The 6,528-nt window shown below is 41.6% G+C and overlaps 1 non-coding gene across 1 annotated transcript; it reads left to right on the top strand.

The window, feature by feature from the left end:
• The first annotated feature begins 5,627 nt into the window (after positions 1 to 5,627).
• On the top strand, positions 5,628 to 5,739 carry LOC144686169 (U6 spliceosomal RNA). Its single transcript, XR_013577867.1, has one exon. It is a non-coding gene; the product is annotated as a U6 spliceosomal RNA (small nuclear RNA).
• The last annotated feature ends 789 nt before the right edge of the window (positions 5,740 to 6,528 follow it).

Below are 6,528 nucleotides of genomic sequence, written 5' to 3'. Positions count from 1 at the left end.
ATTAGAACTACCACTGCTAGTGAGCTGCTTGTGAATGACAGTCGGTGTTGTTACGTATGCGAACATGGTAAGACAATCCATAAACAGCAAGGTACCACAAACAGCGGATAGGATTGTTTTGGTGTTATGATTCGAAAGACAGGCTAAGTTGCAACCAGAATGTTAAGTAAACTGTATGAGCCTGCAAACTACATAACATCAAACTGCATTTATAAAATCATCAGATAGCGTTTCCCACAGGTGCAATCAGAGCTGAATGGATAACCAAAGCAAACAAGGGCATTTTTTTTTTTCTTTATCCTTTGATGGGATGTGGGCATCGCTGGCAAGGCGCTTTGTTGCCCATCTCTAATTGTCCTTGAACTGAGTGCTTACAGGGCCATTTCCAAGGGCAGTTAAGAAATCAAGCACATTGCTAAGGGTCTGGAGTCACATGTAGGCCACACCAGATAAGGATGGCAGATTTACTTCCCTAGAGGGCGTTAGTGAACCAGATGGGTTTTCACAACAATCAATGATAGTTTCATGGTCACCATTACTGAGACTAGATTTCAATTCCAGACTTTTTTTTTTCATTGAATTTAAATTCCACCAGCTGCTGTGGTGAGATGTGAACTTGTGTCCCCAGGAAATTAGCCTGGGCCTCTGGATTACTGGCCCAGCAACATTATCACTGGCTGCTCCGCTAAAGGAGGAGGAGGAGTTGTAGAGACAGAGGGAGGTAAGGAGGGAATTCTAGAGGTTAAAAGCGCAGCCACTGATGGTTTGGCCAAGAGTGCGAGGGTGCAAAAGGGGCCAAAACTGAAGGAATGGAGAATTATGGAGAGATTGTAGGGCTGGAGATGGTTATAGAGATAGGCAGGAGACAATAGTTGAACAAGATAGAATAAGACCATAAGATGTAGGAGCAGAAGTAGGCCATTCAGCCCATTGAGTCTGCTCCACCATTCAATGAGATCATGGCTGATCTGATAATCCTAAACTCCACTTTCCTGCCTTTTCCCCATAACCCTTGATTCCCTTACTGGTTAAAAATCTATCTCCACCTTGAATATACTTAATGACCCAGCTTCTACAGCCCTCTGCGGGAAAGAATTCCACAGATTAAATACCTTCTGAGAGAAAAAATTCCTCCTCATCTCTGTTTTTAATGGTGATCCTTTACTCTGAGTTTATGCCCTCTGGTCCCAGACTCTCCCACAAGGAGAAACAACCTCTCAGCATCTACCCTGTCAAGCCCCTAAGAACCTTATATGTTTCAATCAGGTGGCCTCTCATTCTTCTAAACGCCAGTGACTACAGGCCCAACCTACTCAACCTCTCCTCATAAGAAAATCCCTCCATACCCGGGATCAACCTAGTGAACCTTCTCTGGACTGCCTCCAATGCCAGTATATCTTTCCTTAGATAAGGGGACCAAAACTGTTCACAGTATTCTAGGTGTGTGCCTTGTATAGTTTTAGCAAGACTTCCCTATCCTTATACTCCATTCCCTTTGAAATAAAGGTCAACATTCCATTTGCCTTCCCTATTACCTGCTGAACTTGTATGTTAGCTTTTTGGGATTCCTACACGAGGACTCCCAAATCCCTCTGTGCTGCAGCCTTCTGCAGTCTTTCTCCATTTAAATAATATTCAACTTCTCTATTCTTCCTGCCAAAGTACACAACCTCACATTTTCCCCACATTATATTCCATCTGCTACTTTTTTGCCCATTCACTTAACCTGTCTATATCCCTCTGTAGACTCTTTGTGTCATCCTCACCACTTGACTTCCCACCAATTTTTGTATCATCTGCAAACTTGGCGATAATGCTTCCCTCATCTAAGTCATTAATATATATTGTAAATAATTGAGGCCCCAGCACTGATCCTTGTGGCACTACACTAGTTGCAGGTTGCCATCCTGAAAATGCCACCCTTATCCCAATTCTGTTCTCTATTAGTTAGCCAATCCTCTATCCATGCTAATATACTACCCCCAATATCATGGGCTCTTATCTTATTAAGTAGCCTTATGTGCGGTACCTTATTGAACGCCTTTTGGAAATCCAAATATATTACATCTACTGGTTTCTCTTTATTTATCCACTTGTTCCCTCCTCAAAGAATTCTAATAAATTTGCCAGGCATGATTTCCCCTTCATGAAGCCATGCTGACTCTGCTTGATTATATTATGTAATTTTAAATGCTCTGCTATTACATCCTTTATAATAGACCCTAACATTTTGCTATGGTCAGCAGAGTTTTTTATGATCTGAAAGATGGAGAATGGGAGGTTGGCCAGGGGGACATTAGAATAACTGAGCCTGGAGGTGACAAAGGTATGGATGAGGGTTTCAGCAGCATATAGTCCAGAGCATTGGCAGAGATGGGAAATGTTATGGAAATGGATGTAGGCAGTTTCCCTGTTGGAGAGGAAATGGATTCGGAAGCATGTCTCAAAATCCAATAGGGTACCAAGTTTCCAACTGCCTGATTGAGGCTGAAGGGTACGAAATACAGTTCTTGTGGTTGTATCAGAACCCAGTGATGTTAAACAACTCATGGAGTCAACCTCCAGATGAAGTATAGGAGGCAAACCCTTGAAATTGTTAATCTCAAGGGAAATCCTTTGCATCTGTGATCACCTCTGCGCAGCTTCCTTACTTGTAGCTCAATTCAATCATTTTATACAGTGCCCTTTCTGTACTACAGATTGGTCATTCCATTCCTTTGTTTGATATGTTTTCCTACAAATTTGTTTCAATGGCAAGTGAAAGAGGAAAAGCAATCACACCTCTAATTTAAGTCATTTATTACAACGATGATTTTCACAGTCTGTCTGCTTTCTATACATTTTCATTAGTTACCTCCAATAAATGACTATGCAGCTGATGTTCTTATTTTTCTGTGTTTAGTCTCAACGTTTTCTTCATTATTCTTGTCAATTAACATGTTACTGCCTCTATTTCTGATGAATAGGTCTATGCATTGAATTCTATTCTCACTGCGTTGATAGAAATAGTATTTTATAGCACATTTATACTGTAGTTTAATGTCAAATTTCTCCTGCACCAACACTAAACTGGCAGCATAGGTACAGAGCCTGACACTGAAGTGAAAGGAATAAGACTATTTGCTCTATAGTGACGGGGTTGCAAGGAATATAGGAAATCGCTGCATCCTTTGTAGCCCTACATTCAATCCCACACAGTCCTGTGTCAAGAGTACCTGGTGATAAATCCATGGTACATAGAATGTTAAAAATCCAACCCATTAAGCTTAAACTATACAGTCTATTTAAGATGACAGTTCTATATTATAAGAAGCCAAATTACTCATAAATCTGTCGCTGGTGAAACTTGGAAATGACAAATGGGCAAGTTGAGATGATTTTTCAGTAGCATTAGCTGCTCAACCACTCTCAGTTCATTACAGACAGGAGCTATTTGAAGAAGCTATCAGATTGGTGTGCAAGAGTGCAAATAGACCTAGTTACATGGTGTCAGTCTAAGAACAATTTGAGCCGTATGTGCTATTAAAGGGTCACTGCATAAGATGATGGCCCCAAAGTTCCATGGATGGCACTCCCAGTGATCATGCCAGGAACTCAGTAACAGCCCCTTCCAGTGCTGGGTGTATGGGTGGGAGGGGGCATCATTTACAAGATGTAAGCACCACCAGCTGATGTGACTGTAGAGCCTGCCTGCCTTATGGAGCCAGACATTTGCCACTCGTGAGGGCAGGGATTTGCCAGGCCCCTCCTCCCACATTCCAGAGCTGTTCTGATTGGTCCCTAAGCAAGTATGCTTATTCAATTTTTGAAAAATATATCCCTCTTTGGAGGTCATCACCACATACCAGGTCTGGATTCTACCGCTGGTGTCCACGTACATGCTTGTAGAGGGCAATATGTCTCATCTTAAGGGACACATATACTGTGTCCTCTTCCTGGGCCAGGACTGGGACTCCTAGCTTAGGTAATGCCCATCTTTGGTCCTAGTCCTACCCATGTACCATAATTTGCTTGACAACAATTCCAGTAACAACCCTAGAACCAAGGTCTATTCTAATTCCAATACCAGTACAAATCCCAATTAAGATTTCACTTTCCTTTGGAAATAAAAAGGCAACTCCTCTCTAGCTTTGTGGGTACATAAAGGTATGACTGAAGTAGGCAGACCTGAGGGCCCAGGTTTGATTCCTGACCTGTGTTATTCTCAGTTGAGACATCATAATTGGTTTTTGTAGTCCTAGGCCTATGAGTTGGAATAAGTTGCAGACTAGTGGCTTCAGCCACAAATTATGTGGAATTAGAATGGGACTGTAATGCCCCTGTCATAGAGTCATTACGGCACAGAAGGAGACCATTTGGCCTATCAAGTCCATGCTGTATGTCAAATAACCTGCCCACCATCATTAGGTTTCCATATAGATAACGAGCATTTTCTCAGCATCCCAGAGGATGACTAGTGCCTGTGCAGCTGCACCCACGTAGGGTTAGGACCTTCAGGAGAAAATAAGGTTTTGTGTAGTTCTGAAAAACAAAGCAGATGGCTCAACCAAAAACAAATCATAAAACTTGTCTGAAAAAAAACCGCACAAGAACTAAAAATACAAAACCGAATAAGACCAAAGTCACAGCTACCCAAATTGATTTGTCATTCTTTGCCAAAACGTTACAACCTGTCATCAGCGGTCATTTTGAAATTCTGTGGGGTGGAAATTCCTGCATATTTGCCCCCAAAAATGTGTAATTGGGGTATAAAACAAAGATCAACTTTAAAAGACGGAGAACCTCTGGCCCCAGTATGGTGCACGCATGATTATTCTGCACCTGAATCTCTTCGCTCTTCGATGATGTCCTGAGACCTGCGCCTCCTTATAGAACAGTTCCGAGTCCAAACTAAAGAACCATGCACATAAATTTCCTGCTTTATGTTGGTTCAAAATAAGTGTAAAATTAACCCCAAAATTTCAGGTGCAGCGAATAACAAACTCATTTTTCTTGTGTTTTATTGAGAGTTTTTTTATTCATCCTCACTAACCTATTCTGTAATTTTTGATTCCCTTGAATGTGTTTTTATGGCATCACTATAAAGCTCATTAAAAATATAAAGCTTCCACAATTGCATGTTCTTAAACATGCTGATGTGTATGAATGATCTTCTTCTTCAGTTCTCTGCCCAAAAGGCAGGTCCAACCCACAGCACTGCAATCTCCACCACTTGTCCCAAATTCACCCCGGCCAGAATGGGGATTGAACCCCATTTTTATATCTGTAATCATTTTGCCACTTGAGCAGTAAAGCTTTTTGAGCCTGACATGATTTGAACACGCAACCTTCTGATCTGGAGTCAGACGCGCTAACGTTGCGCCACAAGCCCATCCCCATGCTGTTTGACCCACATCAGCCGTCCAACAAATTGAGCCAATCGACCCACCCCAGGAATCCAAGCTGCTGTGGCAACACACACTTTTACGTGCATGTTGTAATCTGCAGCTATGGATAGCGATGGTAGAGGCTCCAATTTTCTTTCCATAACATGATTGACCAGGAACCTCCCCCACTTTCACCACCTACCATTGGTGTGTGTTGGGAGGATTTGCAGATTGATACCCACAACTGTCAGAAGATCATTTGTGCTCGCATCGGCAGCACATATACTAAAATAATAGAGAAACAATACAGAGAAGATTAGCATGGCCCCTGCACAAGGATGACATGCAAATTTGTGAAGCGTTAAGGAAAAAAAATGAACATACCTTCCTTGGTCAGCAAGACCTGGAGTGGGACTTAAACCCAGAGCCTCTGGATCAATGGCAGGGATGCTACCCACTGCACCACAAGATTTCCTCATATGGATGATAGATGGGTTGAAATGTTCATTTTCACAGTTAAGGAATTGATGGTGTGAGTTATGCACTTTCCTCAAGCTTCAGTTATTTACAATGATTTCCACTGAGTTTGGAGGCATTTTTACACACTGGCATATGTTAATGACATTAAAAGCAAATTTGGGCATAAATAGACATTAGAAAATGGGACGTCATTTTGTGTGTAAATTTTCCAATTATGCCTCTGTAGTAAATTCCATCCCATGTCCCTTGCCTCATTTTATTTATCCGGTGTTTGAAGAGGATGGATTTTCAAATATAATTTACTCCTCAAATCAATAAGGTTCTAAACATTGAGAGCCAGGCATTGTAGATTTGTTAGATATGCAGCACATGCAATAGTACACTTAAATAAACATTTAATGGAACATTCCCTCTAATTTTTTTGGGCGTGACCTTTCATTTAACTGCACGGTTCCTTTAAATGTTTTTGCGCCACCTTGCATCTGCAGTATCTTAAAGGTGTGCAGCCTGGACGGCAACTTTCAGGTTAGAAAGCAGCTTAGAGGGAACACAGCTCACAAACTGAACCTGCTGGTTTAATTGAGAGACTCAAATGTGCTGTAGTTCTAAGTCTGGCCTTTACAAATCCAAATGCTCATTGCAAACTGCCAGTTTGTATACATTTTTCTTATTCCTTCAAAGC

Source organism: Cetorhinus maximus, chromosome 10 (assembly GCF_964194155.1).
Source record: "Cetorhinus maximus chromosome 10, sCetMax3.hap1.1, whole genome shotgun sequence".
Taxonomy (NCBI): domain Eukaryota; kingdom Metazoa; phylum Chordata; class Chondrichthyes; order Lamniformes; family Cetorhinidae; genus Cetorhinus; species Cetorhinus maximus.
This window is presented reverse-complemented; position numbering and strand designations above follow the sequence as displayed.